The sequence below is a fragment of the Rhinolophus ferrumequinum genome, chromosome 22 (genome assembly GCF_004115265.2).
Source record: "Rhinolophus ferrumequinum isolate MPI-CBG mRhiFer1 chromosome 22, mRhiFer1_v1.p, whole genome shotgun sequence".
In the NCBI taxonomy this organism is placed as follows: Eukaryota; Metazoa; Chordata; class Mammalia; order Chiroptera; family Rhinolophidae; genus Rhinolophus; species Rhinolophus ferrumequinum.
The window spans coordinates 46,499,439-46,526,423 of NC_046305.1; the positions used below are offsets into that span (position 1 = coordinate 46,499,439).

At 43.6% G+C, this 26,985-nt stretch overlaps 1 protein-coding gene across 2 annotated transcripts in view; it reads left to right on the forward strand.

Moving 5' to 3' along the window:
- The window catches only part of MAB21L3 (mab-21 like 3), a 165,715-nt gene that overhangs the window by 132,808 nt on the left and 5,922 nt on the right, over positions 1-26,985 (forward strand). Inside the window, exon 8 of one of the 2 annotated variants that reach the window (XM_033092784.1) lies at positions 25,391-25,611. The exons of the other annotated variant lie outside the window; for it this stretch is intronic. The gene's annotated coding sequence lies outside the window, so the exon portion shown is untranslated. Of the gene's footprint in view, positions 1-25,390; positions 25,612-26,985 lie in introns of those variants that run through there. 2 annotated transcript variants of the gene reach the window in all.

Consider the following 26,985-nt stretch of genomic DNA (forward strand, 5'->3'; position numbering starts at 1 on the left):
TTCAAATATTTTAGTATGCGCATATTTTTTTTCCCTTGGAAAGATGCTTCGAAAGCTATTTATAATTCCCTTGTGGAGAGGGATCAGGGACAAAGAGGTAGGCAAGGAGAATTTTAGATTCATTTTACAGTTTCCTGCTTGAAATTTCTTTCTTTCTATCTTTCTTTCTCTGTATGCATGTAGTGGTTATATTTTAAAACAAAATTTTAAAGTAAATATTTTAAATTACTAAATTAAAATAAATATTTTAAATTATAATATATTAAGATATAAATATTTTAAATTATATTTTGAAATATAAATATTTTAAATTATATATTTTAAATATAAATATTTTAAATTACAATTTACATAAAAATATTTTAAATTATATTTTCAAATATAAATATTTTAAGCTACAATATTGTAAAATATGCGTACTTTACATTATAATATTTTCAAACATGAATAAACACACGGGCATTTCATCTTTTAGTAGCTGACCAGGCCCTCTAAGACCGGCCCTGACTGCCTCTCAGCCTCCTCTCTGACTTTCTCCTGCTCTCCCCTCATGCTCCAGCCATGCTGACCAGCAGGCAGCTCCCTACACACCCCACACAGACTCTCTCCTTCCCAGGCCTTTGCTCCTGCTGCCTGGTCCCTCTTCTTCCCATGTTCTCTGCTCTTCCTGTTCTTTGAGGCATCACCCCCATACCTCACTCCCAGGCTCAGCGGCTGCCCACTGCGGGATCCCCACAGGACCCTGTGCACATATCTGTCTTGGTTCTTCTTCACTGTCTTGGGGTGAATCTGTTCGGGCAGCACTGTACTTCTCTCATCTCTATGTCCTCAACTATCAGTACAGTGCTTCTTACAATGAAAGGATCTCCGTAGATATTAAATAGATGGATGTTGGGGGTGGTGGATGTCTTGTCTGGAAAATTGTGAAAAAAACTCTTTCTTAAACCCTGTGATGACTAACACTAGCATTTTTACATAAAAAGACAATCGTATACTTGCAAAGCTGGATATTTAAAGAGCTGCTTCTCTGCTAGCAGCTTGTTAAGAAAAATTGATTCCAACAGCCCCAGACGGAGAAGCCTGAGTCTCCTTTGCTCCTCTCGGGCTATTCTGGATTCTGTCCACAGGCCCAGCCTGGGCAGCCATAGTGAAGTAGCAAAGTCTTGGAATAGAGAGGGGTTTGGTCATTTATTCACCCCAGCTTTACCTAGTGATAAAACTCCTACCCAGTGGGCAGGCTGAGGGGGAGTTGGAGGAGGGTCAGAAGGTGCCATGAGAACTAGAAAATGCGGACAAAGACTTCCGAGTGCAAATGAATTGCCAGGGAAGATGACCACCCAGAACTGGAGAAGGGACCGTTGATCAAGACAGAGGTAGAAGCTTTGAAGGCCAAAGGTGCAAAATAATAGTCAGTGAAAGTTTCAAGGCTGCCCTTAAGCTGATTTTCTGGCAATTTCATTGAAAGTACATGGCACGTGGATGGGATAAGTCGGGATCCTGAGGTCCTTAGACATCTGTACTTAGAAGCGGGTGCTGTGCGTGGAGGGTGGGCCAAGGGTACAGCATGGGAGATGGGAGGTTGAGTTGGGAGAGACCTGCAGACCTGCCTCTCCACTTTCTTGAGCCCCTTTCCAGCCTGCCCCAGCTCCCTCCCATCTCTGTTCTGGCCCTGACCCCTAAAGCATGAAGGTCACTGTGGCTTTGGCACCAACAGCCTGGGTGGTTTCAGTAACATGCATGTCCCAGGAACTCAAGGGAAGGGGTGTAACACAACAGTGAAAGCATGTGCACTAGAGGGATTCAGGTGGGATGGTACCTGCTCCCTGCTCTGCCGTTAATGACGTAGTCAGTATCTGAGATTCCTTCCGCGTGAACATTCTCCATCAAATTCTTCACGTGTTTTCTTAGACTCTGAACATCCAGAAGCACTAGAGGTTATCCAGGGAGAAAAAGAGGCTTGTTGAATGAGTGTCAGCAAATACATCTTTCATCTCTCATCAGGGATTTTGTAAGCAATAATTGGAACAGCTCACCCACGGTTCCTAACTTAACTCTATGACATTTATGGGAAGGTTTATTATATGTTAAGCAATTGGGTTAATATTTTGGCACCACCACTGTGAATAATATTAACCGTAATATGTTCGACACTGTTATGTAGGTTACGTCCCTTAGCCCTCAGTTCTGGGGAGATAGGGGATTATCCCCATTTTTATAGAAAAAAAAAACAGAGGCTCGGAGAGATGAAGAAAGCTGGCCCAGGGCACACAGTGAATAAGCAGCAGGGTCAAGATAAAAACCCATGCAGGTCTGACTCCAGAATCCAAGGACTTTGTGAAGATTTACTGACTTTTATGGAAATAAGTACCAGTGGCTTAGAAAGAATAAATCACCGTTACATGAACTGACATACTGAATCTGCTGCTGGTCTAAGCCGTGCATTCTCTTCCACCCCCAGGTTTATTCCAACCAAACTAGAACTTCCCACCAGCAGACCCTATCTCAACTGCTTACCTGACTCCAACCCTATGACGATGGACGGCTGGCTGAGCCATCCAGCAGCTCTGTCGCCCAAAGTCCTTATGCCAGGTACATTCTCTTTGTGGAAATTGTCGTGATCAGCTTTTCACAGGAAGGGAAATGGACCCACTTCATAATATTGTCTGGAATTTGGCTACCACATCCTACTGGGCTTAAGAAACCTTGCTAAAAGCCCGCAGTGATACTTGTTTTGTGGTGGTTATTTAAACTCAAGGGGTGCTGCACTGCGTGATCAGACAAAGGGACAGATGACAATTTAACTTTCCAGAGGTCCAGGTGCCAGAAACCAGGGAGCTCTTGCTATGGCTGAGCCCTGGACCCCAAGATAGAAGGAGAGTCTTAAGCCCCCTTGGGTGGATCTGTGGCCTATTGGTCCCTGCGGAAGTCCTGGAAACCAGTAGGGACTAACTGGCAGGAATCGAAGGAGAGAGGTTTGGCTTAGCATCGTGGGTTTACAAATTGCCCCTGAAGCAACATTTTGCTCACAGATGTGGAGCAAAGGAAAGGAGCTTAATTGACAGAAGCCAGAGGTGGTCACAGGTAATACATCAGACTCAGTGAATGCAAAGCAACTCTTGAGACAAAATAATAGAATTGACTATAGACTAGACGTAAGGGGCCGCTCTTGCTGACCATTGGTAGAGAATAGCAGTCTGAGCAAGTGGTCCCTTAGGATATCCCCTGGAGTGAGGTGTTAGAGATGTCTCCTGAGATTTCCCCACCTGTTGCCGAATTCTAGGATTACTACTCCTCGAAGGACCTCAGCCAGCTTCCGTGTTGCCGATGAGAAAGCTGAGACGCAGATAAGGGAAATGACTTTCCCAAGGACACACAGTGAAAGGACTGGAATCCAGCCTTGCTGACGTTCTTGTTCTCTACCTCCCACAGTCTCGGCAGTGGACTGGTTCTCTCCCGTTGGCCCTGAGAAATAGTTTCACTCTTTCTCATTGTTTATATATAACTGCAGTGACCATCTTGGTGGCTGCCAGCATTGTGTCCTAGTGATTCAGCTGAGTGGTGGTGACAGAGCTTGTCATCTGTAAGTTATTTCTCATATGTGGAGCCGCTAAAGGGCCCAGGAGGGTTTGGCCTGGAGAAGACTTCAGGATAACGTGATACTTATATCAGATATCAGAAAACTTGTCTAAGAGGAATTTCACTCACTTGTTATTGACAGAAAACACCGGTTCTCAAAGTGTGGTCCAGGGACCAGCAGGCGCAGCATCACCCAAGGACGTGTCAGAAATGAAAAATCGTAGGCCTTACGCCGGACGTACTGAATCAGGATCTCTGGGAGTGGGGCCCAGAATACTGTTTGAGCAAGCCCTGAAGTCTGAGGCCCTCAGGCCTAGAGAACAGAGTTAGGTTGAGTGGGTCAAATTGACAGGAGGCAGATAAGAAAGGCTTGTGTAACAAGGACAAGCCTCTGGAAGGAGCTGGTGGGGGCGGCAGAGAGAAGCTCCTCTGGCACTGCACGCGCTCACACAGAATGGAAGCCCACTAGCAGGAGAGGTATAAGGGGGGGCTGCCCAGTGAGGGACGTACTGAACCAGATCACCCCGAAGGTCTCAGCAACTCTAAGGTTCTAGGACAGTTTTACATGCCAAACGGGTCCAGAAACACAATTGTGTCTTCTTTCTAGAATGTAAGCTCCACAAAGACAGGCATTTTTGTGGGTGTCTCTTTTTGCTGTCATAACCCCAATGCCTAGCACAGGGGCAGAACTTATAGGCCAAATCCGACCCACAGCCTGCTTTTGTAAATAAAGTTTTATTGGAGCACAACCACGCTCGTTCATTCACATATTTTCTACAGCAGCTTTCACACTACAGTGGTGAGGCTGAGTCATCATGACTCACCATATAGCCCATAAAGCCTGAAATACTTACTGTCTGGCCTTTTCTAGAAAAAGTTTGCCGATCCCTGATCTGGAATATGGCCTATATCATAGCAGACGCTCCCTAACCATTTGATAAATGAGTGAACCATTTTCTCTGTTGGTGTCACAGAGGTGCAAAGACCCTGGTTTAGAATACAGACATGTAGAGGACATGGGCATGAAATTCCGAATTGGGCAGACCTGGCCTTGAATCCTGGTTCTCCCCTCTATGGGTGGTGTGACCTCAGGCAAATTATTTGGCTTCTCTGCGTTTCGTGTGCCTCGTTTGTAAAGAACAATAATGTTAGCCATTTACAATGAAAGACCCAATCACCTACTACACAGAGAGCACAGAGCCTGGCTCACGTACCTACTGAATACATGGTATTAATCACTTTGAAGATTCTTTGATTCAAGGGGTTCAGACGTTGTCCCCTGGACGCTATGGAACAGAGAGTCGGCGGTGAGAAGGCCTGAGCTCTTTCAGGATCTCCCACCATGGAGGAGCTCTCCCCAGAAGGAGGGAAAGGCAGGTTCAGAGATGACTGCTAGTCAGTTCAACATTTAAACTTGTAGTAAGCTATGAATCAACCAATTTACATGTGATGATATTTAAGGTTGTGAATGAAGCGGCAACATTTAAAGGGCTACAGATTTTCAGGTGTTCTCCCAATAGTGAAAAATAATGGTCCCTCCATATTCTCTCGTGTATTCCTCTGCTGACCAGTTGCTTCCAGCTGGCTGGAATCGGGCCGAAGCAGCCTGAGGTCCCTGGGAACCCATGGGAGTTACCTGGTCAGAGAAGGATTGACCTCGTTTGCCCTGTTTACCAGCGGGCAGTCGAGTTCTCAAAGAGGGGCCTGTCTTCTACTCTGCAAATGTGACCCTTTGTGTTGTGGGTGGTGTTATTTCACACACGTTCTCTGTCTGGCAGGAACTCAGTGTGTCCTAGGTACGCTGGCAGAGTCTCCACATCCTCCAGTTCCCCTTGGGTAAGCCAGAAACAAAATAATCGCAGGCAGGTACGAATCCACACTAGCAGAAGGCTGAGTCAGAAACATGTTATAACTCAGGACGGACAAAACCCATGTGCAGAGCTTCTGATTCTGAGATTTGGCAATTACCCCCCCCCATGCCTGCTTCCACTAGCTCAGTACGTCCGTTGTCTTCATGTTGGGAGAAGCATGGCAATTTCCAGAGCTCTTTGGGACGATGCTGGCACGTATACTTTCATACGTGAGACTGGCACCTGGAAGCGTACTCCGTCATTCGTGGGCTTCGAGCACTGACTCCGAGCCCTCAAATCATAGCTGTCGTTAAAACCCGCTCGTCTCCACCATGTAGAATTCGCTTTGGGGGCGTCTCTAGGGTATGGGAAGCTGCTGTGTTTATTCTGATGAATACAGGTTGGAAAAAAGGGAAACCGAAGACATATAACCCAGATTTTCATTCTCCATGTTTCTATCTTATATGTCAGGATCTGGGCCACTGTCATCCACTCCCCTGGGAGTTGACGAGCACCGCTCTGCAGAGAGAAACACTAAGAGTTTTCTATCTCCAAAGTTCTGTCCTGGGCTACTTCCCTCTGGCCTTCGACCATAAACATTAACTATCAGCTGGTAACTAGCCAGCCACCTGCCGCCAAGCCCATTCCAAAATAGCCACAAATTTTGGGGGTCCCACTGGTAACTCACACATGTTTCTACATCCTCCCAGAATGCACAGCACATGCCCCAAGCGCTCCTAAAGGCATCCAAAGACCATTTCCAAATCATATGGGGAAGAATCCTTAAAGAGGAGGCGTTCTGGGTGGGTGACGAGATGGTGGCAGGAGCTTGGAAGGAGACTGACCAGGTTCCACACTCATGCAGGAACTTGCAACCCACCTCACCTTCCTTCCGTGATTCTTCCCGTTCTCACCTGGGCCACGCTCCTTTCTCTCAAGCAATTAAACACTGAGGTACCTTACTCTCAATATTACAGCGACCCCCTCCCAGTCCAGGAATCCCTTGATATTAGTTTAAAAATAAACAAATCTTCAATCTCCCTGCCATGCAATAAAGAAGTAGACGAAGAGAGACAAGAAAGAGGGCTGGCAGGACGGGCTCCTGCCCCTGACTCTTTCTCGCTCGTACTCACCCATGGAACTATCTCGGTGGAGACCAAAGCCAAAGCCATCAGTGACCCTCCACGCGAAGGGGGCTTATCTTCAGGACGTGTGAGGAGCCTATCGTTCAGGAAGTCCAGAGGGCTGGTTAATGACAGTGCGTGGAATTGAAAGGTTTTACAGGAATCGCCTGCACTCTTTTGTACAAAAGCCTCACAAAATTAACAGAGCCTTTCCCTACGGAACACTATGCCTGGGACTTCACAGCTGAGGAATGTCCACCTCCATGAATCCGAAGGCTAGACCCAAACCTGACCAACCCCGTGCTGTCATGGCGTTAGTCCAGGTATCAGCCTCATTTTCCACGCTGTGAAGCTCTTCCTCTCTGGACAACTCACACCCATCCCTGCCCTCGCTTTGTGTCCTCATCTAAAGTCAAATTGTGGCAACCGTGCGTAAGCTTCTCACTGGCACACAGATGATGTCCTGGAGCTCTCCTCTGCTTCTGAGCTCCCGTCATTCCCCCCTTGGCTCTGTCCTCTCTGACCCTCGCTCACCTCAAGCTCTTCTCCCAACCCCCCTGGCCAATTAATTCTCTGTTCCCTGACTTTGGCCAAGTATCTAGCTTCCATTTTTCAGTCACCCCCAGAATGACTGCCTCTGCTCTTAGGCTTTCCTGGGCAAGGGAGAGCAGTGGAAGTGTGATTGTCCTGCCCCACTCCAGCTAATCTATTAGACGCCACTCTTACCTGAGGGAAAATATCAAACCAATGTAAAAGGACGTGTCGTGGACAGGGGACATAGATGGCAAGACTGCTAGGGCCAGGGGGGGTATCTTCCCAACATCATCTCCCACCCAAGCGAAGCTACAGTGGGACTGGGCCTGAGAATGTAGCAAATCTTAGGAGGACAGGAAACAGAAGTTTCAGTATGTGGAATACCCTTAGCTTGAAATCCATGCATTTATGTTCATGCACATTTCTTCACCTAGTCAGTGAGAGGTCATTATGGAATGCAAGTTTTCTTTTTGCCTGAATCCTGTTCCCACTTAACCCCAATCTTCCAATTTCTTATTCCTTTCTCCCTATTTTTAACGCATACTGCTTTATTTTCTTTTTTTTATGACTCAAACCACCACAGTTGTTTCAGGAATAGGATGGGTCTTAATCCCCTCTACACACACATTCTCTTTAGTAGTGTCCTACCTGTGTAAATAAACACAAATGTTCCTCCGAAACAACTAAGAACACATACAAACAAGCAACTGGACACCCATATGAGTGACACACAGAGATAAGCATGAAATGAGGTGTGTGTCCACAATTAGCCTGAAGTGTTCATTCAGGGGAGACCAAGATAAGCATATTGACATACCCGGGTCCACTCAGAACACTGGGTGAGAGGGTTCCCGGCTTGTGTTCTCTGGGAATGAGGGTGACTGAGAGCAGAGGTGAGGGCTAAGCAGGAAAGAGAGGGAGGGAGGGAGGTAAATGAGACATCTAGTGGGTGTGTGAAATGCTGCCCAGGCAGCGCAGACACCCCCGGAGTGTGCTGCTTGATCGATATTATTGTCACAGTTTCAAGGTGTCTGCCCGATGGGTTTGTCTACCTCAGGCTGTCACCTCTAGAGGACAGGACAGGGGTGGGCTCGTATCTAGCAATGTCTATGCTCCATCAGGCATGGAGGGCGTGTCGTTGGTAATGATGGGGGCGGGCAACTCTGTGCTCATGGGTTGATTGGCTACATGGCTGGACTCCCAGACTTGAGTGTGTTTAAATGGCTCATGAATTGCCGAAGAACACTGTAAAATACACTTTCTCTTGGGCTTTCCTGAAATGGAGCTGTTTGTGTGGCTTGACATAGTTTTGGTGCCGTTCTACTGAAAGGCGGAAGATGTGCTCCGGGTGCTGTCAGCAGCCGCGTCAGCCTTAGAATTGATGTGATGAGGTGCCGAGAACGGGAAGATGCCTTGACATGACTCTGGCTTTTCATTGGCTGTGTCCATGTTTGTCTCCCTGATGAGCAGGAAGGGCCTACGCGTTCTTCATTTTCTCTTTTCCAGAGCTTAGAGCCATGCCAGAATGTCAGGGGTGCTCCAGAAATACTGACGGAGGGACTGAGTGAGCCTGAGTCTAAGTAGTGGGGTCCAATCCCGCCTCCACCCCCAGGGGCATCCTAGGCAGGTGCCAAGCCTCTTGTCACCCCACAACGCAGAACTCCCTACCCCTGGCTCCTGCTGGCATTTGAGTTTGCAACCTCTGAGGTGAACACCATTATAATTCCAGTTTTATGGGTGATAACACTGAGGCCCGGAGAGGTTGGCAGTGTTATCTGGGTCACATTGCCAGCAAGAGGTAGAGCCAACCCTGGTCTTGCAGAACCCCAAGCCCATGCATGCTCTTAAGCACCAAGTTAATCCCTACGCCCTTACGAGCTGCGTGCCCGTTGCTTATTCACCTGAGTGCTCAGGTTGCAGGCTCCTTGTCTGTCAGATGCAGATAATAAAACCTATTTAAAACAATTGTGAGATTTTGATGATGTCTATGAAACCATAAGCAAAGAAATGGTAGCTATACTTTAGAAGGGACTTACCCTTACATTTTAAAGGAAAGAGGCACGTGGAGAGTTTTCATATCGAAACCAAGAGAGGGAAGAAGTTATATTCACGTAGAACCTCCTCCTTGAACTAATTAAAATAATGATCAATTCATCCACTTACCCTTTCACTCATTCAGCCAATTTGTAGTCCCCCCACCGATCTGCAGTGTCATTTTCCATGGTTTCAGTTACCGGCGGTCAATTGCAGTCCACAAATATTAAATGGAAAATTCTAGAAACAAACAATTCATAAGTTTTAAAGGGTGTGCCGCTCTGAGTAACGTGATGAAATCTCGCGCCGTCCTGATCCATCCTGCCTGGGATATGAATTGCCCCTTTGTCCAATGTATCTACACTGTGCTTATATTACAATAAGATACTTTGAGAGAAAAACCATATTCACATACTTTTATTACACGATATTGTTATACTTGTTCTACTTTATTGTTGTTGGTTAATCTCTTACCGTGCCTACTTTAAAATTAAAGTTTATCATAGGTGTGTGTGTATGAGAAAAAAACGTAGTATATATAGGATTTGATTTGGTACTGTCTTCAGTTTCAGCCATCCACTGGGAGTCTTGGAACATATCCTCTGTGCATCTCAAGGGCCTTCCACGTACCAGTTGGTACCAAAGGACAGAAAAGCCTAGTGGAAAGTATCAGTCAGAAAGCTTAGACTGACAGTCTCACTCTTATCTCTCTACTGAGTGAATTAGTTACTTAGCTTGCTTGGTCCTCAGTTTTCGGATCTGTAAAATGGGAATGATAATACCTAGCCTACACAGTTGTGAGGTTTAAATAAGATTCATGGACAAAAAAAGGACCAGGTCCAGTCTCTGATGCAATGCATGTACCTGCAAAGTCATATTTACTATTTCTATCATTGGCCTACTAAGGGTAGGGCAGTGGGAGGGGTCCAGCCCAGCTCAACAGTGGCCACAACAATTGTTTCAATCTTCGACTAGTATATCATTTATTGAAGGAGGGAAGAGATTTCATCACTGACATTGTTTAGAATTGCTAGTACCTGGTAATAATAAAAAGCAAACTGACTCTTAGTCCATTTTATTATTGTTTTGAATTCCCTTACTGCCTGTACATGGGACAGACCACTCCCAACACCAAGTTTTTGTAAGCAAATGATTTATACATTCGTGCCAAAGTATTTAGGTGATAATCAGAATTAACTCGGTCTGTTATAAACCTCATTAATAGTAACCCCCTTTAGATTCTGGTGTGAAATCAACAAGCTTGTTAAAGAGCAGCAAACAGTTGATGCCATCAAAAAAATCTTTGGATTTTTTTTCCTATTTTTAAAATTTTTTACTGAAGGAAAGTTTACATAAAGTAAGGCACATATATCATACAGCTTGCTGAGTTTTCACAAGCAGAGCACACTCATGTAACCAGAGCCCAGATCAGGAAGCAAAACATTGTCAGCATCCCACAACACCCTTCATGCCTCCTTCCAGTAACTACCCTCTTTTGCCTGTTTTGTAAATAGGATTCATACACTAAGTACTGTTTTGTGTCTGGCTTCTTTCATTGAACATTCTGTTTGTGTTGTGTGTGGTTCTAAATGGTTCATTCTTGTTGTTGTGTAGTATTACATTGTGTGACGATACCACAATCTATTTATTCAAGTTATCGATGGATATTTGGGTTGTCTACAATTTATAGTTATTATCAATAGTGCAACTTTGAGTATTTAGAACGTGCTTTTTGGTGAATATATGTACACGTTTCTACTGGACCTACACCAAGGAGCAGAATTGCTGGGTCAGAGAGAAAGCATATGTTCAGCTTTAACAAACTCTGTCAAACAGATTTCTAGGATCCTGGAAAACGAAAAGAAATGGGTGTTTTTTGGTTACATGAACCATGGGGCAGAGAACCTTCTAGCACTTAAAGTAGTCACCTGAGCTTAGCACTCCAGGGACCTACCTGGAAGAACACAGGACTTAGTTTCCCAAACTCTCAGCCTCTGATCAAATACTCAAAGACTTTCCATCAAAGAGGTTCTAAGCCATCTTAGATTGCTGAAAAATCAAAGAGAGAATGAAAGAGAGCAAGAAAAGAAAGGGGAGGATTCAAAGGATGGAAAGCAAGCAAACCAAGTTCTAGAGAAAAGTCATGAAATTCAGAGCCAACACTTGAAAAGTAATCTGTACATCACAAAACGGAATGATCAGCCAAGCGCTTTCCTTCTCTTTTTTTGTGTCAATTCCTTCTCTCTCCTCCAATCTCTCCTCATCCCCTACAACCAGTCAGACTCAAGTCTCATCAATTCTGCTTCCACTATCCCCAGGTCCCTTTCACCATCATCGCTCACCTGGATGCCGGCAACAACCCCTAACATGTCTCCTGGCCCCCAGGCTGGCTTTCCCCAGACCTGTCTTCACTCATATCCTTAGAGATCTTTCTGAACTGTGAATCTGATCATGTTTTGTCATCCCTCCTTTGAAATCCTTTGCAATGCCTTCAGATTCAAATCAATCACAACTCTTTGACATGTTCAGCAAGGTCCTTTGGGGCCGGGCCTCTGCCTAACTCCAGTTTCAAATGCTTCTCCCTTGTGCTCAGTGATCCAGCCTTGCTGGACTTCCTTCTGTTTGCTGAATAAACTGTGTTCTCTCTGCCCTTTATTTGGCTTCAAAAAATAAATATCTATATCTATATATCACTATTGGGATATAGTTCATGTGCTACAGAATTCACCCATTTAAAGTGTACAATTCAGTGGTTTGTAGTGTATTCATAGAGTTGTGCACCCACAACCACAATCAATTTTAGAGCCTTCTTATCACCCCAGAAAGAAACCCAGCACCCATTAGAAGTTGCTCCCCAGTTCTTCCCAAACCTCTTAGCCGCAAGCAGCTTGTAGTCTACTTTCTGCCTCTCTGGGTTTGCCTGTTCTAGACATGCCATGTAAATGGAACCTTGCAATTTGTGGCCTTTTTGGACTGGCTTCTCTCACTTAGCATGATATTTTCAAGGTGTATCCATGTTGTGCACCATCTATCGTTGCTTCAATCCTTTTTATTATGAAATAATATCCCATTGCATCAATATGCCACATTTTACGTACCCATTCCTCAGTTAATGGACATTTTAGTGTGTCCACTTTTTAGCTGTTATAAACAAAGCTGCTGTGAGCATTCATGCACAGATTTCTGTGTAGATACATGTTTTCATTTATCATCAACCTGTAAGAGTTCTTTATGTATTCTGGCTACCTGTCCCTTATCAGACGTATGATTTCCAAATATTTCTATAAACATAGAAAAAACTGAGGGAGCAAGTATGCTGGCTCTTAATTCAGTGCCAAGATGGGTCCCAACACGGTGGGCACACACTTAGAGGAGAAAGCAGTGATGCCAGGAGCAAGGCACCTCAAAGGAGAAGGGGTTCTGAGGTGCAGCTTGAAGAACGCTAGGCTATAGCGAGGCAGGGAAGTACACTGCTGCAGTGCTGAACCTTTCATTATTCACTAATAAGTGGGACCTTATTATTCATCCCCATTCATTCCACAGCTATTTATTTTGAACCTACCCTATGCCAAGCAGTCTTCAAGGAAACAAAGATAAACAAGACAATTCCTCCCTCTCAAGGTGTTGACAATTCAGTAGAACACAGTCCAGAGAAAGATACATACACAAATATCAGTGTTTGCAATTTAATGTACTAAGTACAATTGCAAGTATTATGAAGCCCAGAGAAGGAAAATTATCTGGATCACCTCCGACTTTCAGACGATTTGTTAAATCAGGGAGTCTTAATCTGGGGTCTTTGGGTAGAATTCAGGGGATTGTTCATTTGGATGAGAGAAAAAATGACATCTTTATTTTTAATACCTGATATTGAAAGTTAGTATTCTCTTCTTTTATGCGTGTAAGCAACAAACCACAGTGGTAACTGTGGCAACTGTGGCTTTGTCATAATAAAAATCACACATATTCATGCATTTTATTAAAGTTGTTGTGGACCTTGAGATATTTCTGCTCGTCCCTACTTCAAAATCATGGTGGTCATTAGACCTACCACTAGATCTTATTATTTAATGTGCGAATAAATAAGCAATGTATTATTATAGCCGGATTTGGTTTATTAAAATTTTGATTACCGTCGTTCCATGTAATTGGTTTCCCGTGTAAGCCTATATATATTTTATTTTGTGTATTTATAAACTGAGAAGGGGTTCATGAGCTTAACCAACTGTCAAAGGACAGATGGCACAACAATATTAAGAAGCTTGGATTAAGTAATTCTTAATTGAGGCTGGAGATTTTTTTTTTTTAATTTATTGGGGTGACGATTGTTAGTAAAATTACATAGATTTCAGGTGTACAATTCTAGGCTGGAGATTCTACTGAACCCAGAAGATTCCGCTATTCTATTTATACTATTTCCAAAGTGGCTGCACCATTTTATATTCCTACTAGCAGACAGTTTCCATATAATAATAAATGTACAACAGATGTCTGGATAAGGCACAAAGAACAAAGAGAAGAAGGACTAATTCTCTCTATGAGAGCCGTCAGAGAGGGCTACAGGCGACATGTGACATGACTGTTGAAAGATGGGTAGGTTGGAGAGACCTTTATTCATCGGGTCCAACCCTGCATCCAGTCCTTGAGTCACCTCTACAGCATTCCATCACATGGAATCCAGCCTGCTCCTGAAACACGTGTACCTGAAGGCACGCATCCAGAGGTTGGCTGGAGTTGGACGTGGAGGGTGGAAAGGAACTTGACAGATGGAGTCACTCAGCAAATGGCAGGCTTGTGTTGATAAAGCCAGTGGAAAACAAGATGGAAGGAAGAAGTAAGACCACCAGGGGCCCCGGGGTGGGTACCAAGCAGAATGAAAGAAAGACCCTGGACTTGGGAATCAGTCAAACCTGGATCCCACACTCAAATGGACCACTAATAAACTGTGTGACCCTCAACAACTTATTTAATCTCTCCCAGCCTCTGTCTTGTCACAGGTAAATATGAATGACTACCTGTATTTCGGGGTTTTAGGGATCAGTGACAGAGCATATGGAAAAGTACTTGGCACAGAGTAGGCAAATAACTGTCAGAGCCTCCTTGCAGTTTGCCCGAAGCCAGCCTTGCCACGCTTAGGTAAGAATTTGACCTTGATTACTCATTGTCTAGGCCCAGTAATAATGAATGACTAGATTTATTCACTTCTTACTGTGCACTTGACCTTGTGTTAAACAATTGTCTCTTTTCATCCTCACCCCAGCCTGTGAAGCTGAAAATCTCTACTTTACAGATAAAGAAACTGAGGCTCAGAGACATTAAGTACTGCAATTTGCCCAAGGTCTCACAACTAGAAAGAGGTAGAACAGGAATTTAAACCCAGCTATGGCTGTCAGTAAAATCTAGGCTATGCGTTGTGCTGCTTCTAGGAAGATAGTTGGAGATAACTCGGTTGGGTAAGTCTTGAATCCACCCTGATCAACATTTGACCAAAGCTCCAGGATGCCTTGCTTTAATGCCTATAAATACTAAAATAAAAGCAAAGTGAAAATGGACAAGTGAAAAATCATTAAAAGAAAGAGAATCTAAATAAACACTTATAAAAATAATAGTAATCTCTTGGGCAATGGAGAATATCACCATTGTTCCCAGACAGCTGAAGGCGACAACTATAATAAAACTCAAGATCCTGCAGTTCTTTCTTAGGGTTTTGTGACTCAAGTCGCCTGGGATGACGGTACTGTCTCCCCTCGCAATCTGTACACCCTGACATTATGCCATGGAGATCCCAATCACGAACCCTAATAATTGTGTTGTGCGTACAGCTTAGTAAGCGTTCTCACTTATAGGGTATCCGCTGACCCTTACAACCCTGGGAGATGTATAGGGACAGGGTCCTTTCTATTCTCAGAATAGGAACCTGAGGTTCAGAGAAGCAAGGTGACTTGCCCAAGGTCAATGAGCTGGTAAAAGACAGAATCACAGTTTAAACTCCAACCTCTGACCCCCTTTCCACCTCCACTGGTATCTCCATCCCAGACCAAATTAGATAGGAGATCAAGGCTCTTTGGAGACAAACATCCAGACTCCTGGGAGCTATGTAGATTTTGGCAACAAGGCTGGAGGCTGGGTTGGAAGGCAACAGAAGATAATATTCACGATAAAAGCGAAAATAGCTAGCATGTCTTGAAATCACAGCTTTACTGAGATATGATTCACGTACCTTAAAATTTGCCTTTTTAAAATGTACAATGCAGTGGTTTTTAGGATTTCCCAAAATTTTGCAACCATCACCACTAGTCGCAGATCACTTTCATTACCATAGAAAGAAACCTCACGGCCATCGCGGTCACTGCTCATTCCAGACGCCTTCGCCCCCTGGAAGCTCTTATCTACTCTCTTTCTATGAATACACCCTGCTGGATATTTCATCTAAATACAGTCATTCAGTATCTGGCCTTTTGTATCTGGCTTTTTTCACTTACATCATAGTGTTTACAAGTTTCATTCACATTGTAGTATGTATCAGTGCTTCATTTTTTATGGCCAAGTAATATTCCATTGTATGGGTATACCACATTTTATTTTTCTTTCTTTCTTCCTTTCTTTCTTCCTTTCTTCCTTCCTTCCTTCCTTCCTTCCTTCCTTCCTTCCTTCCTTCCTTCCTTCCTTCCTTCCTTCCTTCCTTCCTTCCTTCCTTTCTTTCTTTCTTTCTTTCTTTCTTTCGTATTTCAATTAATGGACATCTGCACACTTTACACCTTTTGGCTATTAAGAAGAACGAAGCTATGAACACTCACGTGCAATCTTTTGCATGGACGTATGTTTTCATTTCCCTTGGGGGCAAATTGGCTGGCTTATATGGTAACTCCATGTTTTGCTTTTTGAGGAATTGTCAGAATAAGTCAGTTCTTTTTTCTAGTCATTTTATTCTTTACCCTACTCTTCTATTTATACTATTTCCAAAGTGGCTACACCATTTTACATTCCCACAAGCAGTATAGGTGGGTTCCACACTTGTAATTATCTGTATTATTGTGATTAATATTATTATTAATTATTACTATCCTAGTGAGTGTGAAGCGTTATCTCACTGTGGTTTTGGTTTGCATTTCCCTAGTATGTAAAATGTTTTTCTTAGTTCTGTGAGCTACCCTAGTAAATTATTAAGACCTGAGGAGGAGGTCATGGGAACTGCAATCGATAGCTGGATGGTCAGAATCACAGGTAGCAACCTGGACTTGCAATCGGCATCTGCCGGGCGGAGGGGGACAGCCTTGTAAGACTGAACCCTTCAACTGTAGGATCCAGTGCTATCTCCAGGTAGATAGTGTCCAAACTGAGTTCAATTATAGGACACCTAGCTGGTGTTACAGAATTGTTTGTAAAACAATGGCAACACACACACACACACACACACACACACACACACACACACACACACACTTGGTGACCAGAAGTGTCAAAAGTCATGTGCTCGTAGGTAGTATGAGAGTAAAGGAGACACACAGAAGACGTATATTTTTCCTTTATACTTGTAAGATTGATAGTGGTGCCCATCAATTTTTCTTTCCTAATTTTAGTATTTTGAGTCTTTTTTTTTTCTTGATTAGTCTAGCTAAATGTTTGTCAATGTTGTTGACTTTTTCAAAGAATCAGCTTTCAGTTTCATTGATTTTTCTCTAAAGCTTTTCTATTCTTCTTCTCATTCACTCTCACTCTAGTCTTTATTTTCTTCCTTTTGCTGGTTTTGGGTTTAGTTTGTTCTTTTTCTGAAACTAGGTGGAAGGTTAGGTTATTGATTCGAGATCTTATTTTTTTTTTAATATAAGTATTTACAACTATAAATTTCCCTCTAAGGACTGCTTTAGTTGCATCCATAAGTTTGGGTAGGTTGTGTTTTCACTTTCAGTCATCTCAAAACATTTTCTAATTTCCTTTGTGATTTCTTCTTTGATCCAATGGTTATTTAGGAGTGTATTGTTTAATTTCTGAACATTTATGAATTTCCCAAATTTCTGTTATTGACTTCTAATTTGATTCCATTCATCAGGGAAAATATTTTGTATGATTTCAATCCTTTTAACTATAATGTGGTTTGTTTTATGGCCTAACATACGATGTATTTTGGACAATGTTTATGTACACTTGAGACGAATGCATATTCTGCTGTTAAATAGAATGTTTTCTTAAGTATCTGTTAGGCCTAGTTGGGCTACAGTTTGTTCAGGTCTTTTATTTCCTTGTTGATCCTCTGTCTAGTTGTTCTACCCATTATTGAAAAGTAGGGTGTTGACATTTCTAACTATTATTGTTACATTGTTTATTTCTGCCTTCAATTCTGACAGTTTTTGCTTTATATATTTTTAGACCTCTGTTCTTAGGTCAACATGTGTTTGCAATTATTATAAAATGTACTTGTTTGTCTCCAGTAAGAATTTTTGTCTTAAAGTCTATTTTGCCTGATACTAGTATAGCCACTCAGGCTCTCTTTTTGGTACTGTTTGCATGTTATTTTTTTCCCATCCTTTTACTTTCAACCTATTTGTATCTTTGAATGTAAAATTGAATGTAAAATGTGTCTCTTGTACATAGCATATAGATGAATGGAATTTTTTATCCATTTTTTTCAATCTCTGCTTTTTAATTGGAGTTTTAGTCCACTTACATTTAAGCAATTACTGATAAGGTAGGATTTAATTTGTTGTTTTGTGGGGTGTTCTGTTTTTGTTTTGTTTTTTTCCTATATATGCCTTATGGATTTTTTTCCCCTCTATGCCTTTATTACTGCCTTCTTTTGTGCTAGATATTTTCTAGCATAAAACATTCCCTCACTGTTTCTTTATATGCATATACACACATACATGTATATGTGTATATGCATATAATTTTTTCCTCAGTAGTTGGCCTGAAGCCAACAAAATTTTAACTTAAAACATTCTAGTTTGCATTAACACCCTGTATTTTTATAGCACATTTTCACTTACATTTTTCTTTTAATTCTCAGGAAAGAGAAAGGAAGAAATCTGGGCTGGAAACCCTTTCTCTTTCTTTGCCTGAGGACCTGTTTGTAGCAGGACCTGTATGTCACTTGTGCATAATGCTCCCTTAGGGGCAAATTATAGCTAAATGAGAGAGACTCCCGTTTTGATTCCCAGGGTATAGATTTTTCAGGGTGATCATGACACCTTAGTATGGACTTTCTCGCTTCCAAAGTGAATTTACCTACATCAGTCATTCTCAAAGTGTGGCCTGGGGATCCTTGAATCTCCCCATGACCTTTTCAGGGGTCCTCAATGACAAAACTATTCTCATAATAATACCAAGATGTCAGCTGCCCTTTTAAGCTCTCATTCTCTCATGAGAGAACGGTGGAATTTTCTAGAGGTTACATGGCATGTGATATCATAGCAGATGAAATGCAGAAGCAGAAATGAGAATTTACTGTCTCTATTAAAGCCAGGCAAAGAAATTCTGTAGATCTCCAAAAAGATTTGCAAAATTGTAAACCAGTGCCGCTCTTCTAAGTTGTTTTTGGGAATATAGTAATAGTTCATGAAATAGGTTGTTTCTGTTAACATATAATGTTTTATTATTGTTAGTTTTAAATGAGTTAAATATTTTTTAACTTTCCGGTTTTCATTGATAATATGTAAATATTGATAAATGCTACAGATTTAAGCAAAAGTTTATTTGGGTTCTCGATAAACTTTAAGGGTATAATGGAGTCCTGAGACCAAAAATGTTGAGAGCGGCTGACATGTTATCTGACTTAACCCTCCCAACAGCTCTGTGTGGAAAGCAGGACAGGTGCAGTCACTCACTGCTATGGCTCCTTAGATGAGGAAACTGAGGCTAGGGGCTTGAGACTATACCTGGAAAGACTGGTTTCATGGGAAGGCAGTCAGTGATTCTGGGGCCAGAGCCAAACCAGTTAACCAACATGACTGGAGTGACACTTTCTAGGAACTGTGGCTTTGACACTGTGAACCCATCCCAAGTTCTGGATGCTTTCTCCACCTTGGCTTCTATGACACCATGTTCCTAGGTTTGCACATGGCTCCTCGTCTCTCTTCCCCTTAAATATTGCTAATACCCAGTGTCCTATCCTCAACCCCCTTCTGGCCTCGCTCTATGGTGTCCCTGGATAAACTCGTCCACCGTGATAGATGGTGATTCCCAAATGTGCCTCTCCAGCTCCGATGCCTCTCTCTCTTGAACTGCAAAGCTAAGTATTCGATGGATCTATCTGGATATCAGATGTTTTAAACCCACATGCTCAAAACTCTATCATCACTAGGAAGTCAACATATTGTCCTCGTCACAGGCAATGTGACAGTGAACAAGACATAGTTCCTGTCCTCAAGGAAACAACAGTCTAGTTGAGATGATCAGTTTGTTCAAAACCAAATTCTGCATTTTGGGGTTTGGTTATTATTATCACCAGCCCAATTATCCAAGACTCCTCCTTCATCCCCTTCTCCTCCCTCCAGTGAGTCTTATGCATTCTATTTTGGTAACATCTCTCCAGCCTTCACTTCTCTCCATCACTACTGCAGCTCCCTGAGACCCAGCTTTCCTCATCTGTCCTGTGGCAATAATCTCGTAACCGTGCTGTTGGCCTCCTGCCCCATCCCCCTCTAATTCGTACTTCACACTGCTGCCTGAGGGATGATTTCATAACCTCATAGCTGGTTTCCTTACTACCATGCTAAAACTCCTTAATGACTCCCTCTTCTCTATACTAAAATAAAATCCAAACTCGTTAGCCTGCCACGTAAGGTTCTTCAGGAATTGAGCTTTGCTTCGTTTCCCACCATTTCTTCTGAACATAGCCAAGACATTTCAGATGGTGTTTTTGACAGAAGAATGCCCTCCCTAGCCGTGTGGTCTTCCTTCTGGCCCTTCTCAAGGGTCTTCTCTGTTAAAATGTTTATGACCGCCTCAAGAAGTCCTGATTATTTTCCTTTTTGGTTTACAACTAAGTCTCGCACAGGTCTCTTTTCATTATAGTATTTATCACACGGTATTATACGCAGATCTTGACAATTAAGTTCGTGAACTTGTTGTAATGCTGTGGCTAACATCTTTTTTATATCAGAGGGATTATTCATTATGAATTTGCACCAACTGGACAAACAGTTAACCAAGTTTAATATTTGGAAGTGCTAAAAAGGCTGCGTGAAAAAGTTAGATGACCTGAAATTTTCGCCAACAATTCATGGTTCTTGCATCACAACAATGCACCAGCTCACAGGGCACTGTCTGTGAGGGAGTTTTTAGCAATAAACAAATAACTGTATTGGAACACCCTCCCTACTCACCAGATCTGGCCCCCAATGACTCCTTTCTTTACCTGTAGATAAAGGAAATTTTGAAAGGAAGACATTTTGATGACATTCAGGACATCAAGGGTAATACGAGGACAACTCTGATGGCCATTCCAGAAAAAGAGTTCCCAAATTTCTTTGAAGGGTGGACGAGGCACTGACATCAGTGCATAGCTTTGCAAGGGGAGTGCTTCAAAAGTGACCATAGTGATATTCAGCAATGAAATATGTAGCACTTTTTCGAAGAGTTAGCAAGCTTATTTGTCATATAGCGTAATTTTTAAAATTATTATTATTTCCATAATGGTCTCCCTCCTGGACACAACACCTCGATGGCAGGAACTGTGTTTTATTCATCTTGGTATAACCAGTGCTATCCTGGTGCCTGGCATAGAGGTAATACTAAATAAATACTTATTGACAAAGTTGAAGGTCTGTAAAATATGGATCACATTCAACCTCCTTCCCATTTTTTAAATTTATAATTTCCTTCCCATTTCCTACCCAATCACCCATGCCAAAAACATGGGTAACTCTATTAAGAGATTCCACACTCTTTCTTATCCCATATAGCCAATGTGTCACCAAGAACTCATGCTGTTTCTGTGATCTCTCTCCGATGTCAACTGCCCTCCATCACTACCTTTACAGATGTCCTCTCTCCCTTATGAACACTGCAGCCATATTTTCAACCTCAAAAATTGGAACATGGAATTTTTGTGTCACCTTCAGTTAGGAGGTATTCTGAGAAACAGACGTCAGTTCTAAAAGGTTGGAATCATTTAAATGTTTCAGTGGTTTCCAGGGACAGCAGTAGAGAATATTTGAAATCATAATGCCACTAAGAATTCATGTAGGGTGGTCATTTAACTTTGTTTTTAAGGTTCTTGGACCTCTGTTTTACGAGTCTCAGACCTTAAGCTATTTATCATCTGGGTGACAAAAGACAAGTAAATAACTAAAAATATAATGTTGTAAGTACCAAATAAATAAGGAAGTAATTGAAAAGAGAAATACAGAGGAGTTATGACCTGTGCTGGCTTATAGGCCATTATAGGAGAGGTGTGCCAGCTCATACCTAAAGCTGCCCCTATGGAAACTCCCCAACTCCAGTCTCCATGGATGGAACTGGACCCTTGCCCACCTGCCAAGGTTGACTGACCAGAGAAATTTGATCCAAGGGCATTTCATCTCTGGCAGAGATCTAGGACTTGGACCAGCATAAAAAGATGAACCCTGTCAATCAGATTCCCTTCTGGAATCTGAAATTGGGAAACGAAAATGGGAGATCTGACAGCACTGGCAGGTGCTGAGAGACTTGTCTCGGGTATTACCTTGAGACAAAGGTGGGGCTGGAGAGTCCCGATCAAGTCAAAGCCTTGGGGAAGCCAAAGTCACAAGGAAATAAATAGAAAGCATGAGTAAACAGAACAAGCTGGTCAGCAGAGGAGCCAACAGCACTAAATGTAAGTGACCAAGGCATAAGAAAATGAAAGACCGTGCAACCAAACTGAGAGGTGCAGCAGCCAGTCCCGACTCCACCTGTGAACTTGACGTCTTGGTTGACGTCAGTCGAAATCTACGAGTGGGTAGCCTTCCTTAAAGCCACTCCTTAACCTTCTTTTCCTGGGGATTGTTTGGATGCTGTTCCTTGCAACCTGAGAACGAAACTGAAACGGATTCAACCAGGCAAGAGCAGAGAGAAAGAGAATTCGAGTAGCCCAGGTCAGCATGGATGGTGGTACAAAGATTGAATTTCTCATGGATGACTCAGGGAAGGGAAAGAAGGGATATATCTATATCTATATCTATATCTATCCCTTCCCTAAGTCCTATCTATATCTATCTATCTATATCTATCTATCTATTTATCTATATTTATTTATTTATTTACTTATTTATTTATTTTTAAATAGGAGACAACAGTAGCTGGAACACCTTAATTTTTTAAATAACTTTTTAAAGTGGTATCTGGCGAGTGCATGAGTGAATGAATGAATGAATGAATGTAGATTAAGGCCAGGAAGTACACACTTTGGATAACAGGGTCAAGACTGTACACTTGATTCTATAGGTAACAGGGAACCACGGTATTTTGGAAAAGGAAGGCGATACCATCGATATGGTATTCGAAAAATCGTGAAGTTCTAGAAAGACATTCCATTGGCCCAATCCCCCAGTGACCGACTAAATGTGTATGAGTGATGTACGGCTGAGAGAACCTGAAATCCACCTGTGGGTTAGGAAGCAAAGCAACCAATTAGGACAGTCGGAGGGCGGGGCTTCCACTCAGACAGCCTAGAAGCCAAAAGCTCTAAGATGGGTGGATGTCAACTCCATGGGCAAACCCACGCGTGAGCAGTTCTCAGTGGGCCCGTGAGGACACGGACTGCCAGGCCCCCTTTGGACATCCATGTAGAACCCAGATGTCACACGTAGAACCCCAGTGTCACCTAGTCCTCCTCCTTCCAACCACGTGTGTGGTTGGAGCAGCTGTCTGTTTCATATCCTGTCAACACAGACCCAGCTCTCTACATGTCCTCCCCACCTCCACTCACCTAAGGTTAATGAGCAGTCGAGAGTCTCCTGACAGTTTCATTGTACCACCCACAGCAAACAATGAAACAAAAACAACCCACCAGACATGTACGTTCTGTAAAGCCCTCCCTTGCTGGATAGAACCACCAGGGGGTTCTTTTCAACCCCTCCCCTGGTCTCGTCTCCTGGGTCCTCTTTCTCCTCCCAGATGCCTCCTGCTCTGTCGTGCAAAGTAATTCAGTTCTGCCAAGCTGCTATCCCCAAGCGTGCATACCCAAGCCCAGAACAGCCTAGATAAATAAGGTGTGTTCCCCCCACCCCCGCCATCCCCATGTAGTTTACAGGACACAACCTCCTCGAGATGACAATGGAGGTTATAAATAAAGCATTTTGCTGTTGTTGCAACACATAGCAGTAAGCAGAGAGATTCGTATCTTGCAACGTGGCAGCAGCTGTGTTTCCTATTTCCTTGGGCCTATCACTTTGCTCTCCGGGCTTCTGTTTCTGGTTCTTTAACGTAAGAGGCACAGATGAGTCGATCTAGGTGACACCCCTCTACCATCCAGCTCTCAGTTTGGACTTTGCCTAAGAGTATAGTGGAAGGACAGTGGGGGTGGGGGTGAAGAAGCCAGCTGTATAAACCCAGGCCTTGGGGTGGTGGGGAGCGTGGGGACGGGCAGGGGGACGTAGAGTGAGGGAGGATGGGGTCTGGCGGCTGGGGTCCTGATGGCAGAGAGAGTGAGATGTGGGGCTGCCCCTTCCCGCAGGCCTGATGCAGCCCGACTGCAAAATGCAGAGAATGGCTTTGTCTCTGCAGCCCAGCCACCCACGCTCTGACTGCATTAAGACTCACACTGGGCCCAGGAGGACTTTGTGATGAAGTGGATGCAGCATCCTGCAGAGGCCAACGGTCTTAGGGAAGAGAAGAGCTCAGCAGAGAGCACACCCAGCTTTCCAATACACCCCTCTCTCGCCTGCCTTCTCTTATAAGTACCTTTGCTGGAGGCCGTTGTCATTCTAAGCTATCTGTAGCTTCTCCGTAAGCAGGAAAGGGGGATCCAACAACAGCGACAGCCAAGTGGCCAGTTCCTGTGGGAACGCCTATGGATGTCTACTGTACTGGGCAAGCACAGAACAAAGTGGCTTTTATCTCCTGCTTTCCAAAAGCCTGTGTGTGCTGCAGAAGCTGGTTATTATTGCATTATTAAAGCCCCAGTGAGCTGGGGCCAAGGCATGGATACGCTAGAGCTGTCCCAGGCAGCTTCAGCGAGTTCAGACTTCTCATCCTGTGACCTAACCTGACTCCTGGCTTACCATCCTCCCACCCCAGCGAAGGGGGAGCAAGAGGGCGAGGCCAGGCCCGTATAGAGGGTGCCCAGGGCTTCTCACCAAACTGGTCTGTTCAGTTCCCAGGAATCACTGGGAGCATAATCCATTGTGGCAATATTGTGTTTCGCAAAGCACGAGCAGTCGAACATGGGGGGTGGGGTGGGGGGGAACACTGTTGCATAAGGATGTAACTGAAACCAGTTTTTCCCGGGTTTTAGTAAACAGGTTGCTCAGGGGAGGTTGGGAGGACCAAGTGCTCGGGTTTACGTGTGTCACTGGGGCTCAGGACTGGGGTTTAGGGGGGGAACTGTGGCATGGAGATGGGGCGGTATGGGGCCGAGTTGGCCGAGCACAGGTTTGCTCCAGATTGTCGCAGATTCGTAGTCACAACACCTGTGAGCGTTGTCATCCATCCCAACCCCTAGGTCCACAGAGGAGGAGAGGAAGCCCAAAGAGGCAAGGTGACTTGTTCAAGGTCACTTCGGTCCACCTGTGTCTCACTGATAGCTGCAGCCTGGACGCATGCGTTCATGCTCCAGGTCTGCAGGCGCAGACGCCCTTTGACTGGCAGTGCCACTTTCATGCTAGTGTTTGGGCAGATAAGTCCCGGGAAGGCACAGACTGTATTTCTCACGGGCCCTTATGTGGCACGCAGCAAGGCTCAGACATGGCGGAGAGCTAACGCTTCTGGACAAACTCTGAAAAAAACAAACTAAAGATCAATGTCACATCCTCCAACCAGCTCCTCTGCTCTTATTCTCATGTAAATGTGGAGAAACGGTCCAGCTGGAGAGGATGCAGAACCACAGAACAGCAGAGGCCTGCCATGGATGGTTGTGTGGCCATGCACTTCTCAAAGGGCCTGGGCGAGGCACCAAGCAGGAGCCCGAATTCAATCTGCCCTCCACTAACGGGGCACTGCCTTGCCCTGGCAAAGGACCCCTCATCTTTCCCATCTCATGTCACGTTTATCCTGGAGTAGGACAAACTTCCTCTCTGCCAGCTCTTTCTCGGTACTTCCCTTCTACCTCTTTCCGATCTACTAAGGCTTTCACTTGTTTTTATTTGTGGTTTTCAGGTTCAGGTTCCCTTTTGAAGCTATAACCAACAAACTGTTGATGAGCCCTGCATGCACTGCATTGTTTGAAGCCATCGAGCCCATCTTCATGCTGCCTGTTCCACCTCTAGACATGGTCTTCTTGCGACCTCCGTGCATATGCCACTTCCTCCAAGAAGCCCTCCCTGACCATTACCTTCTCCCCTACATATTCCACTCGACGAGTGAGGTCCATTGCCCACAACATGGTAGGTACACCCCATGGGAGCCCTCAGTATGTTGTAGGATGATATATTTATAGGCGCTTCATCCCCTTAGATCTGCCCTGTCCAATATGGTAGCCACCAGCCATATGTGGCCACTGAGCATGTGAACTGTGTCTAGTCTGAGTGGAGAAGTATTGTAAATATAAGCTATGCCAGATGAGAAACACTTAGTGTGAAAAAAATAACGTAAACTATCTCATTGATAATTTTTATATGAATTTTTATATCGATCAAGTGTTGAAATGATAATATTCTAGATATATTGGGTTAACTCATGTCTGGTTAAAACTAATTTCACCTGTTTCTTTTTGCTTTTATGATGTGGCTACTAGAAAAATCTAAATTACATGTGTGGCTTGCATTATATTTCTATTGGATAAGGCTGCTTTGACTGTAAGACCATGTAAGAGACCATGTCTCATTCATCTTTGTACCCTTAGTACCTGATACAGACACACACGTGGGTGCTAAGAAGTAGTAATACAGGTGTCATCTCCTATTGTCACTGTTACCACCTGCCTGTCTGTCTCGACCAAGACGCTGAGCACAGAAACGGTGCCCCACCTATCACAGCACCTATCACAGCAAGAGGCAGATAGATGCAGAAGAAATGTTAGAGAATGGAGGCAAAGGAAGTATTTTATCTAAATACATAGGGCTTCTTAAAAATTTCATCTTGCTTTATTTCAACTTGGGGACTACTGATGTGACATGGAAACCTTACGCAGGTGGGAAAAGAGCGAAGTAGCTGCAACACACTGGTGGGTCTTTCCAGTTAAGACGGAGGAAAAGCAGAGGAAAAGCTTCACAGATGGCGAGATGGTGGCCCTGTTCCCACGGCCACCCAGTGGTCTGTAAGAAGAGGGATAAACTTCTTAAAAAGTCAGTAATTGGAAAAACCACTCTGGGCTGTGCAAATAACCATAGGACAAATGACACAGAATGTAGAGACTAATATTCACACCAGTCCCAATTAATAGCTGAGTCTGTACTCTGAGGTATTGATCAAGGTGCTGTTAATTTCAACTTTGAAAAGTCTGTCTACATTTTTTTCTGAATGTAGAAATAAAACTGGCTCATTGTAAGAAAAAAAAAGAATGTAAAGAAGACCCCAAGCCTCACAATTATATAGAAATGTTAAAGTGAAAAGTCAAAGTCTTCTGTGACCCCATTCCAAACAATAACCCAAGAACCACTAATAATAGGTTCGTGTTCTTCCTCCCGGCTTTTCCATCGTACAGATACTGTGTTTCCCCGAAAATAAGACCTAACCGGAAAATAAGCCCTGGCATGGTTTTTCAGGATGACATCCCCTGAACGTAAGTCCTAATGCGTCTTTTGGAACAAAAA